The 12,960-nt window shown below is 37.8% G+C and overlaps 1 protein-coding gene across 2 annotated transcripts in view; it reads right to left on the bottom strand.

Annotated features, from left to right (window-relative positions):
* The window catches only part of COL14A1 (collagen type XIV alpha 1 chain), a gene marked incomplete at its 3' end in the record, with an annotated part of 1,869,522 nt that overhangs the window by 426,097 nt on the left and 1,430,465 nt on the right, over positions 1–12,960 (bottom strand).

Here is a 12,960-nt window from a genome sequence, read left to right as displayed (position 1 = left end):
TGGGAGTACATCATGCCAGGAACAACGGCATACAAATTGGTCAGAAAAAGCAAAATACACAACACCTGTTAGACTAAAGATCTCCGACTGCTGGCTTTCTACCTCACATTTCCATGACTCCATAGTCACACAAAAATAAGAAATAATAAGAAATAATAAAAAACAATAAATAGGTAAACAGGTAAATAAATAAAACTGCAGTTCCTTACCCATATGAAGAAAAAGTTACCCTAATGTCTGTATATGCGAAGAATAAATTTTTCTTGTTGAAGATAAAAAATAAACAAACAAGACAGCAAGGTATATGTGTGTCTGTGTGTGTGTGTGTGTGTGTGTGTGTGTGTGTGGGGGGGTGATGGTGCTGACTTAAAGCCCTCAACATGGAGCAAATAAAATCAGTACACTTCTGGTACTATTCTACTGGTATAGAACTTGCCACTGTAGTCAGAAAGTCCTTCTATGTGGCAGATTTCATTACAAAAGGTGTCTCATCCAGGAAGAAAGCAGTCATAATCCCTCTCTACTCATCCCTCTTTGGACCTATTATAGAATACAACACCCCATTTGGTATGTACTGCACTAGACACCTACAACAACTGGAAAGGTCACAAAATACCTGACTAAGAGGATCTTAGGCCTTAGACACATGCCCTATATGGGCAGGCTCAAAAAACTCCAGCTATACTCTGTCTCTTATCACCTACTTAAAGGCGATCTCTGCTTGACCTACAAAGTCATGTCTGACCCAGAGCTGCTAGATATGCTACACCTAAAGAAATCCCAATCCCTCTGTGCCACACACTCCAGGGACCTAAACCTCATTACCACAATAAACAGAACATGTTGGAGGGACAGTTTCCTAACCCAGAGACCTCCCATACTGTGGAACAAACTTCCCAATCACATCAAGCAGAGCACTTCACTGGCTCTCTAAGAGAAATCTTGATGAGTGGATGGGCAATAGGAAGTTCACCCTGTAGATCACTTCAGTGGCTTTGCTTGACAGGGGCTCTGGGAACTAACTTTGGGTGGCTTATATAGATAGGCTCCATGGCCATTATCCTAGTACACACCTGGGACCTATAAACCTAAGAAAATACACCCCGAGTCAAAGTAACCTGCTAAAATGATGGTGGTGAGGACAAAGGAAATCCCCAAACAATAATGTGGAACTGGAGGAAAAACTGCCATAAATGAAAAGAATACATTGCAAACTCTAGAAGAGTTAGTTATAAAAACAGAAACTGCAAGAATGACATGATGAGATCAACATAATTAGAATCACCTTTTAGACTGCTCTCAAATGGGAGGAGATGCTCAGCCATGACAGATGGTATAGTGGTGTAAAGAACAGTCACAGTATGACAGAGTTAGATGCAAATAAATGAAATCCATACAGAAGGAAGAATATATAGGAGCCATGGCTTAAGTGAGACAGAATCTAAGCAATGCAAGTGCTGGGGAATAGGATGGATGACTGGAAAAATGGGCTTTACAGATGAGCTGTCAAATTCAGAAGCAACACTGCCAAAAGGGCATAGGAATAATATTCATCTGTACAATGCATTCAGGAAGATGAGGACAACAGTTTTAAGGTAAAGAAAAAGAAATCCATGGTGAGGGATGAGGCTGGAAGCAAATGGAGAGGAGGGTGCTGGAGACATCAGTGCCATTGTCTGTTGTACAGGAAAGCATTTAGTAAAGAACAGAAACAAAGAAGCACGGGAAACAGGCAGCATATTCATCTTTGCCATTTGGAACATATTTCTTAGTCTTCTTAATAGCCTTTGACTAACCCTTCATTCCCTTAATGTTCATCTGATCATATTACACTTACCTACCTTTCTAACTCCCCCTCCCATTCACATCCCATTCTCCTCCTTTTTTCTTGTATCCTCCTGTACCCCCCCTCGTAGCCTTCCTCCTCCAGACCTACTTATACCTAGATCTACTGTATGTATTTTTTAAACAGATGCCATGATTACAGGAGTTGTATTATGTTAAGTTCACTGTTGGATCTAGTGTAAATTCTGTGTTCTTAGCCTAAGCATTCTGCACACAGCTCCTATTATATGTTTTCAGTCTTGTCTAGAATTTTGCATCCCTGGGCTGAACCTAAAAGTTGTCCATTTGGATCGGTGTTTTGCTGTGGTTAAGAAAGCAAATCAATCAACCCAAATCAAATTAGAACAACTCAGCTAAATCAATCAATCTGCCACAGTTAATCATTACAGAAATAAAACCAGTGAGCAAAAGAGGGAAAAACTGGTATATAGGTAGGGCATAAAGGGGATTTATACAAAGGGTAGAGTGGTAAACAAAGGAGAAGCTTCACAGAGGATGGAGCTGTTAAACTGAGAGCAACTTGACAGAAAAAGATAAGAGGAGAAAGAATGATTTCTTGAGGTTAAGTTCAAGCACAGAGGGAAAACATATTAGTGGTGACATAGCTAGGAATCAATTACAAAAAGAGCAAAGGAACATATACTTGAGATGGAATCTGTTCAAGGCCTAGTGACATTAACAAGCACTGTATGCACAAAAGCACATGTCAGGCAGAAGTGTATGCAAAAATAAATGCAGTGCATGATAATAACACATAGGCAGAAGCTGTTGTGATTTCAATGAAAAGTGAGTTGTTTTTATTTACCTGTTTTACTTCTACCAGTGTCTTGACTTATCAAACATATTTACATTAAACTTAAATAATGAAGTAAAGAACATGGGGTTTCAACAAAGTGGGGCAAACAGAGATGCAGTCGTCTACAAAAAGAACAGGAGATGAGGGAATAAACTGCGTAGTGAGAAAGGATAAAAGCACATGGCAAATATGACCTACAAGGATGTTGACTTATGGTTCTTAAATGAGTTCCATTTTCAAGACATTAAATCCTTAATGTTCCTCTATCCCTACCTCCAGAGGACCCTGCCCCCTGCCTATGTATTCCACAGGGCAAGAGCTCTACTGTCTATTTGTTCCTCCCAAAGAAGTCCCATCAGCTCATTTATTCTCCAACAGTGAGTGATGGTCAGGTTGTAGGGAGTGTGGCAGCTACTGGGTTCTATGGAGTGTCTTATGTGTCCTACCCCTTGAGCTAATTCTGCCTGGTGGCCCCTTTGAGCTCCATAAATGCTGTCAATAACCTTGGGGAAGTACGCATTTCTACACACACACACACACACACACACACACACACACACACACACACACACACACACACACACACACACACACACACACACACACACACACACACACACACACACACACAGATGCTAGCACCTGGGCTGCAGTGTAGGCACTAACACATTGTTTATGGCATCATGAGATCACTAGGCTCATGCTCCATGGGGTCATCACCCTGTGTTCCCAAGACATACTACCCATGTGTGAGCCAGAGCCAACTCCTTCCCCTCAGATAATGTGAGCCAGCAATGGTATTCACTCCCAACCTTCTCTGCCCATCCCTTCTAGGAAGTGTATGACTTCTTGGTGTAATTACTAGTCTTTACAATACTTCATTACAGTTTTAATTACATCCAAAGTTACATACATTTAAGTATAGTTTAATTACACAATGCTCAATATGCAGACTGGAAGTATTATTATTAGTAGTAGTAGTAGTAAATATAAGAAGAAATACTACTTATGGTGAATGAATGCTCACACCTAAAATGCCAATTCCATGTAATTTCATGTTTTTAAATGCTCAGGCAGTCCAAATTTAGTATTTGTCATTATTTTCATGAGCAAATGGAAAATCAGCATCTGGGAGCGCAAGGGGTTAAGTAAGGAAGATAGAAGGTCACTGAGTAGCTATCTGTTGAAAAAAGCTATCCAAGCAGTTAAAATGATGAAGTTAAGAAAAGCATCTGGTGTGGATGGCATCCTGTGAGGGTCTATAAAGAAGACACTGGACTTTGTGTTCAGCACAGTTAGACAGGATGGGTCACCTCCATGGTCTTCTACTTAATGATGGTGGTGTTGTCACTGTACCAGGATAGAAAGGATTCAGTAAGGGATAGGCCAAACTAGGTTCTGGAGTAATCAAAAATATTCTGATTAAGACATTAGCCAGTTTTGGCCAGAAGACTGGAAGCAGTTTTACAAAAATGTGGGTAATCAGCTGTGTGTTCAATTTTCCTTTTAGAAAATTCTATTTTGTTGAGCCCATTAACTACAATGTGTTTAAATCCCCTAAAGTGTTTAATTTTCTAAGTGGCAGTGTGATAGTATGATATAAGATCTATTGTGTTAATTAAGATGGTGAAAGTGGGTGGAGCTCTGTGGAATACTGGCTGTATGGATAGCTTGCAAACTACTTCACCCAAGATTTCAGATTTGAGCACATCTAATGGCAAAGGCTCAACTGATCAGGATTTGCTTAAAAGCAAATCAGATTAATATATCATATCAAAACATGACCATACTGACTATAATGTATTCATAAAAGGAAAAGTGGTTGAGGAAACATGATAGCTTTCTGTGTCATTCCTAGAAAAGTGTGAGGGAAAAGGGTAGAAAATGCAACTGTGTTTTTAACATTAAAAGTCTTACAGTTTGGTTGCATGGAGCTCCTTCTTCAGGATCTAAGAAGCTGGGATAGGGAAGTATTTCAGTTCCTGGGTGGAAGAAAAGACCACCTCCCAGATTAAGATCTTTAATAAATGGTTCCTTGATATAGTAGGTTAAGGTGGAGATGGTAACTATACAAATGTGTCTGTTGTCACTCTGTTTTTCCCTAATGGTTATGAAGTCCCATTTCAGTCTGTTCACTGTTTACTGTACGTCAGTTAGACTGTACAGCATGCTTCCCAAAGTGCAGGAGGTCCATGACAGAATTTTCCAACAGGCAGGACTGGAATGTAATTGGTCTAAGATGTTTACACTGTGACAGGGAAAGTGAATGAATAAATGTAAACTGAAAACATTAAAATATAAGTTGAGTTTCAAGATGTTGATGATAATGAAAACAACTAAAAGAGAGCCTGCAAGCAGCTGTAAATTGGTAACAGAAATTTGACGCTGCAGCTTCTAGGACATCTGGAAGATCAAAAAGAAAAGCAAAAGAGAAGGTGAAGTAAATGGGAGAGCAACTTTAAAAACTCAGGAGACTGAACTAAGTGTGGTGGAGCACAAATGGGAAAAACATATTAATGGCAGCTGAAGGAGAAAACCTGCAGTCATCCTTTTGAGAAAGACTGAGCGAATGCACTCTGAGATTTCCAAGATAAGTGGATCCTTGTTCGAATATACAGAGAAAGATAACAGAAAGCCGCAGGAAATAGAAAATGCTTTAACAAGACATTCAGGGGAAACATCTGGCATGCAAGCTGTTGGAAAGAAACTGGAAGAAAAAAGGGTGAAACGACAATTAAAATATGAACAAATGACACAAAATCAAGCTGAACTCGTGGATAGGTCATACAGAGACAGCTTGAGGTTTACAGCAGTACCACAACAAACTGAAGGGAAAGACTGTAAATCATTTATGAGGAAAATGTCTCAGCACATCAAGTGGACTTTCTATTGTTGATATTAAAACAGAAAGAGCACACAGAGCAAATATTATCAATTTGAGAATAAGAAAGCAGCCAGGACCTGTACTGATTAAACTGTACACATACCAGCATAAGGAAGACATTCCTTATGTACTGTGGATGAAGGGAACAATTATAAAGATTGGAGACACAATAATTTAAGTGGATGACTTTTCATTACAAACAAAAACTAAAAGAAATGCTTTTGTTCCTTTCATAAGACTGTATTGAAATGAAACTCCATTTCAAGTTATTGTATCATGCATTACAGTGAGTCTTCTATCCTTCTTTGTTAACAACCTGCATAGACCTTTGACAGGTACAAGATGAAATGGCAAAGAGAAAAGGACAGCTGGAAGCAGGAGAAGGTGGTGAGGGAAAAAGCCGCCATTCAACAGGCACAGAAAGCAAACTATAGACACTTCAAGGGAGAGATTTCCTGTGAAGCCCTTTCTTGTTTTTCAAAAGAAAGTGATTTATAAAACAAAGGAGATGAAACATCCTTAAAAAGTGAAAGACTGCATAAAAACAATGCAAGGAAAAAGACATGACATAACATAATCAAAATGTGACTTCCATTATGAGTGACATCGTAAAATCACTGCGATCAATGAATACTAGACAGAAAATAACTATTTGATTAATATAAATGTATTAATAGAAGTATTATATGTCAACATTTTACTTAAAAATAAAGTAGTAGGGGACCTGCATTATGCACTGTTTGATAAAAGTCCTTGTTTTTCAAACTACAAATTGCGTATGTTGCGTTTATTAAAGGTATTATGACAACAGGGAAGGAAATGAGAGGTGAATGAAAACGGAAGTGACAATATTATGTAAAGAAAACCAGTAGGCCAATTAGTTCTGGTAATGCAGGCACTAGTCTAGGAATGCATACAAAATGAAAGAAACAAGCATGATGACTGGGGAGCTCTCCATACAGTCAAACATTCATAATATTGAATGTTTGTAATGCCATTAAAAGTGACTGAGTAATCATATGATCGATTCTGTGGCATACCTTAGCGAGAGATCACAGAACAGCAGGGAGTAGGTATTTTCCTGTTCCTTGCTGTTGTGCAATCTTGGAGTAGGTATATATAAGTAGCAGGGTGTGTGTGTGTAGGGGGGGGGGTACAGGGAGCTTGCCCCCTGCAAAAAATATGAGGTTTTTTTTTTTGCTTTTTCACTGATTTGATCTTTCAATCTTTTTGGATCAAATATTTTCTGGGAGTGCAGTGAATTGGCGGACTTTAAAGATTCCATGCAGGATGCACTGTTGGAGATGTTGGGTGTGCAGATTGGTCTGATGAGGGAGATGATTTTTCTGAGCTCTGATTCAGAATCGGAATTGCCTAGGCATGGTAAGGCCTTGCTGTGTCTAATACTGGTCGCAGCCAAAAAAGCAATTACTAGAAAATCAAACTCTAAACCAACTGTACTAGAAGTAGTGAATATAGTAACATAGATAAAACAACTGGAACTGAGATCTTTAGAAAAGGGTAGGAGCAAAGTACATAGGAAAACATGGGAATTCTGGGAACAATACATAAAAGGGAGGAATGAGGTTTAAAAGGCAGCAGGACTTAAATGAGCTATGTAATCTTTGACTGAAAAAGATTGGGTAGATTATAAGTGATGTATGCTTGCAAATGGGAGTATGTCAGTATAGATTGTGATGTAAAATGCTTGCAACTAGGATTGATTGTGTCTATGTGGTATGTTTTTTTTGTATAAATGTATGATTGTCTGTGTAGTAAGTGATGGTTTAATAAAGCTGTTTCTTATTTAAAAAAAGAAAAAAGGCAGGCTAGTTATCAAGCTTCACAAAATAAAGCACTGGAAATACTGAGTGAAATTGGATATTTATTTATTTATTTAACATTTGTTAACTGGGAAAAGTCCGACTTGGAACAAAGTCAATTTTCAATGGAGGCGCAGGGAGAAACGCTCCAGATGCATGTGAGAGGAAACTGGAGCACTCGGAGGAAACCCACACAAACACAGGGAGGACATGCAGACTCCACACAGAAGGAACCCCAGCCGAGAATCAAACCAGACAACCTCTTGCTGTGAGGCAACAATGTTACTGCTGCACCACTGCGCTGTCCCGCAGCAATTTGTTTGATATAATTAAAACGTAAAACAAGCACACTGGAAATGCTATAAAAATACGATAACAGTAACTAAAAGTGAGAAAATACCAACTACATTTCATTTTTTTGTCACATTTGCAATCAGATTTCAGAGTTATGGGATCTCATTTGGTAGACTTGCTTGTTTCCGATGCTGTTAGAATGCAGTCCATCTTCTTGGATAAGCTACGCAGGCATTACTGTGTCTGTACAGTATAGAAGCAAGAGGTAGAGGCTGAGAGTAACACACAGGAAACTGTAACAAATTTGAGACTATTACAATTTCAGTTAACACAAGTAGAAAGATGGATGTTAACATATAAATAAAGGAAAATGAAATTAAAGAAACAATAAAAAAACAGAATGCACTGCCATCACTGGCAGTGATGAAATTCCAACTGAAGTGTGGAAAAAGAAGTAACAGGAGATTAATAAATGCCTGGTTAGTACGTTTCACTAATATTTTTGGATGGAGATTTTCTCCTGACTTGGAAAGAAGCAGTAGTGACAGTTATACCAAGCAGGGGAGGATTTCCCTTTATCCAGAGTCATGTAGACCCATTTCAATTCTGAATCAGTCCTACAAAGTATTCATGACTAATTGTAGATATTGTTGAGAATAAAAGATCTGTATCAGTATGGGATTATAAGGTAGGCAAGCACCTGACAATATTAACAGAACTTTATGATTTAGTAAGATCCACTGGATAGTAATAATATATATATATATATATATATATAGGGTTTCACTTTATATTGCCGAAATGCTGAAATATCGAATTTCAGCATTTCGACAGTATAAAGCCGAAACCATCACAACACCGACACTTCACAATCACGAAACCACAACATCGAACACACAGCATACAGCACACAACACACAAACTATAACACCCACACCACAAAACAATTACATACAACAAAACAACACACAGACACACACCTACACTACACAAATGCAGGGGGGCAAGGCCCCCAGCACCCTCCACGTGGGGGGCTGTGCCCTCCACACCCCCTCTACTTATATATAATACTAACTCCGAGATCACACAAACAGTAAAAAAAAAAAAAAAAAATAGCACAGCCAACACACACTCTTACCTCCACCTCCCTACTCTAACCCACTCGTACAAGTTACAAAAACACTCACGCACACTCACTCACCTTAAATTGCAGACACCATCCCAGCCAAACACTTCCGTAAGATAACGTAAATGCATAACTGCAAATTCGACATAGCCTTATTTGCGCTTATGCACTTTCATTATTTTGAAGTTTTGGCTTCATGGACACATTGCTGAAATTCGATATTTCAGCAATTCGTGATTATGAAGTGAAACCATAGATGTGTATATATATATATATATATATATATATATATATATATATATATATATATATATATATATATATATATATATATATATATATATGGATATAAATATATATATATGTATATATGTATATATATATATATATATATATATATATATATATATATATATATATGTATATATGTATACATATATATATATATATGCTATGAAAGCATTATTGCAAAATATTGTATCTATTAAATTCTAAAGAAATGCAAGATAAAATGTATCAATCTACAATTTACCATAATGTACTAGAAGTGTGTTATTTACCATTATGTAGTAGAAGTGTGTTATCTCTGTATTTTAAAGAACTGTGCTATCTCTGTATTTTAAACAGCAAATAGTCTGTGGTAGTACATTATTGTATTGTATGCATATGGAGCTTTTCTCCCCGGGCCTCCTCTGAAAATGGACGTGTCCAGCTGGACTTTCCCGGTCACCAAATGTAAAATAAAATAAATAAATAAAATAAAATAAATATTAATGTAAATAGGTTTGGATGTTGAAAAAAACATTTGACAGAGTGAGTTTGGAATTTATGTAGAAATCCATTTCAATATTTGGAAATAACATTAATACATTATTATCTACAGAGCATTTCATGCTAAGGTGAAGCATGGTTGTAACCTGTCTAAAGTGTTTAGCCTTACAAGAGGAACTGGGCCAGGCTGTAACTTTCACCACTACTTTTTGCTTTACATTTAGAGCCATTTTACCAGGGACAAAAGACAGTCAAACATAATTAGATATAAATGGAGAAATACTAACTAGAAATAGCCCTGTTTGCGGATGGCATAATACTAAATGTTAAAAAAAAAACAGAACATGATATAAAAATGTTGTCTGATAAACTGAAATTATTTAGTAGTATATCAGGATGTAACATAAATAAAACAAAAACAAAGGTTACAGTAATGAACTATGCTCCAGCACTTGATTTGCTACAGAGCTTCCCCTTTTGCTGGGGCCATGACAAGATAAGATACTTGAGAATTTGGTTGAAATGGGATCTTGAGCAAGTAGCTAAGAAAATTAATGAATTTATTTAGGATAAAAAAAAAGAAAGAGTACAATGGGAAAAAGTAATACTGACAAAAAGAGCGGGAGGTATGGGATTTCTACATTTGGAAGCATACTACGATTATGCAATTTAAATTAATATATTTGATTCAAGATACAGACTATATAGCCAAATGGAAGAACATCTCATGTGTAGTGCCCTACAAGGTAATGACAGTATCACATGTGGGAATTTGGGCAGATCTAGAAAAGCAATATAGAGCATTATAAATAGGCTTATATAGATAAATTATTAAGCAAACCTTTAGGTTAAAAGAAGTTAGATTTTGAAAAAACAGAATAACATCAATAGGTTGTAATACATACATATTTATATAAACTCTCATGCTGTGCCTTTTCTGCTGAAACTCATTCCAAGTGCCTCTGCAGCTTCTACCTGCTGGCTATAGCACCACAGAAACCATCCACTCAAACAGGAAATCACCTCAAAGAAACTCTCACTCTGTGCCTTTCTCTGCTGAAACTCATACCAAATGCCTCCACAGCTTCTACCTGCTGCCTACAGCACCACAGAAACCATCCACTTAAACAGGAAATCACCTCAAAGAAACTCTCACTCTGTACCTTTCTCTGCTGAATCTCATTCCAAATACCTCTGCAGCTTCTACCTGCTGCCTGTAGCACCACAGAAACCATCCACTCTAACAGGAAACCACCTCTAAGAAACTGTACATAGTTTAAAACTAACACCTTACTCACTGGAGAGCATGCCGCTTCGGTCAGCAGCCACATTTCTATACCCCTGCTCTCTTACTCTCTATCTCTTTCGCTCCTGTTTTGCGGAGTTTATATATTTCATACCTTCTTTTCAGTATTACAGCCAGCAAAAGCATATTTATCCTTAATATCAGCAGCAACCGTAACAATACTGCTGATCATTCAGCTTACTAATTCATATCTCTCTCATACATCCTACTCTACTACAGAAAGGGTAATTCCCCTAACCTAAACACTAAGGATTTTTACAAGTGCCTAATTCTCTGTGCTTTTACCTATAACTAAAGGAATTTTGGAAATTAACAGATTGTTTTTTTTTTACTGCTCACCTTATGTCATTATCCAGTCCTATCACCTCTGCCTCACAATCTGCATCCTGTTTCCCTTTATCTCACCACTCACCTGATTTAGATAAGCATATCAACATAATTAATTCCTAACACTACTTTTTACCCCATCCAACAACAAGGGTAAATTAAATAACCCTTACTCTATGTCAAATCAATCTGATGCCATACTTCAAATCTCTGTATCATACCATGGCTCTTTTCTACATCTTACCCACTTTACTTCCCTAGCTCTCATTCCTAACTACCACACACAACTCTATCATTTCCAACCTCTGACTACTGTTACATATTCAGTACAACATAATGAACCTTCCTTCACCTTCACTATCTCCCCATCCCTCTTCAATATCTCCTATACTCAACTTCACAAGCACAAAGTCCTTACACACACACTCATATCCCCTAAACCAAAGTTCAAAACTTTATGTCAATACCACTACCTTCTCAAACCACTCCCACTCTCAAACACAGTTCTACTTGATGGGGATATCCACCCCAATCCAAGCCTCCCCTTCTCAACAAAGTCCTCCACCAGTCCACCTGCCATCAGCTACTGTCTTCCTTGTCCCCCCCTCAGTATCAAACACCTTGCTATATACTCAATTAACATACAAAGCCTACGTAACAAAACTTCAGAACTACATTCCTGGGTGACCCTCTACTCCCACACATCCTAACCCTATCAAAAACTTGGTTAAAACCTCATATCTCCAAAACTGAAATCTTGCACCCTCACTACAACAGCTGTCATCAAGACAGAGTCACCAGAAAAGGTAGTAGAGTTGCAATCATGTACTTCGAACATCTCAGTTTATCCCCTCCTACTCATAACCCACCCAAATTTCCAGCCAGCTGAACTACTAATCTTAAACTGCCACCTTAACCCCCAGAAAAAAAATTGCCATAGCTGCTAACTACATTCCACCGAGGAACAACATTCCCATTCCCAAATCCATCTTCTCATGGATGTCAGTCTACATTCCCTACAAAACCATCCTGATAGGAGACATAAATATTGACTGGCAAAAACTATCTACTACCAACCCTTCCCTCAACATCAACCTTCATGGCTTTCATCAACTTATTACTACAACCACTCTCTTCAACAAAAATAATAACAATTACTCCACCTTGGATTGGATTCTAACATCTGATCCTAAACTCTATCAAAACCCTACTACCCCACCTGATTCCCTGAGCAACCTCCTTCCTATCCGAGTACACAGATACTCTATTCAGGTACCTAAGTTCCATCTCTACAGAGAATGTTGCAACCTGTCCTCTTTTAAAAATGATACCTTCAACAACATGCTCAACTCCATAAACTGGTCCATTCTGAAGTACATCACCCTAAATGATGCAGTCCTATATTTAAGTCATACTTTTCTTACCATCCTTGACTCTCTGAAACCTCTTAGAAAAGCTAGAATCAAAACAACCCAGACCCCCTGGCTCTCAAAAGACACCCTCACTCTTATAACGAAAAAAGATAACACCTGGAAACAATGGATTAAAACAAAATCCTTTCTCTTCATTAAAAATATAAAGAACTCTGTAACCTTACAAAAAAGCACATTAACAAGGATAAGAAAAAAATATATTTTAATGCCCAATTCACCCATAACTCTAACCCCCAACAATTATGGTGCTCTATTAAAAAATCCTACACCCAGGCAACCTGACCATCCCCAGCTCCTACCCTGACAAAACTCTCCTCGAAATTGCCATTCTTCTTAACTCTTATTTCATAGAATC

This window comes from Protopterus annectens, chromosome 3.part1 (assembly GCF_019279795.1).
Source record: "Protopterus annectens isolate FY-2018-M chromosome 3.part1, PAN1.0, whole genome shotgun sequence".
Classification (NCBI taxonomy): domain Eukaryota; kingdom Metazoa; phylum Chordata; order Ceratodontiformes; family Protopteridae; genus Protopterus; species Protopterus annectens.
This window is presented reverse-complemented; position numbering and strand designations above follow the sequence as displayed.